We start from the raw sequence: 716 nt of genomic DNA, 5'->3' as shown, positions 1-716 counted from the left end.
AAAAGTTTCGAATTGTCCGCGTTTTGATGTTTCCCGTTGCTGCTTTAATAATTAAATCACTTTCTTTGCTTTCTTCTGTAGAAAAATTCATTGCCTAACTAGTGAAGTCCATGGTAAATTTTACGCTAAAAACCCATATCGCATGAATCACAAAGCAATGAGTGTGATATCGGTTTTTCGAGTGAAATTTACTTTGGAATTCACCAGTTTGGCAATGAATATTTGTTGAACCGCACGAGTTTTAAAAGAAAACAAGCACACCATCAGTGAGTGAATGGGAAGGAAAAAGCCATTTCAGAGTTAACTGTCAATACCCAGCGAATAGGAATCACGCTAAAATTAGAAACCATAAAAAACTTTGTCAATTTAAGGTCAAAAAAATAGTTTCACTGATGTATTTTATTCCACTATATCTCTGAAAACGAGATCATTCACGTTTTGATGTAATTTATTGAAACACGCCAGGTTGGCTTGGAACAAGAATCGGTAAAATAAGGCAATGCAATCAAGAAAGAACGAACTTCGAACAAGATCCGCTTCAACACTAAATTACCTTTAGGTGCTTTAAACAAACTTCTGCATACATCTTTCATATTGGACATCCACGTTTTGATCCATTGACACCTTTCAAAACAAGGTATCCACTGACCAGTATTACGTGACCATATCGCGGGCTCAAACTTAGAGCTCACCGAGGTCAGCTGTTTTTTTGAAGT

Source organism: Montipora foliosa, chromosome 3 (genome assembly GCF_036669935.1).
Source record: "Montipora foliosa isolate CH-2021 chromosome 3, ASM3666993v2, whole genome shotgun sequence".
In the NCBI taxonomy this organism is placed as follows: Eukaryota; Metazoa; Cnidaria; class Anthozoa; order Scleractinia; family Acroporidae; genus Montipora; species Montipora foliosa.
Note: the sequence above shows the minus strand (reverse complement) of the source record.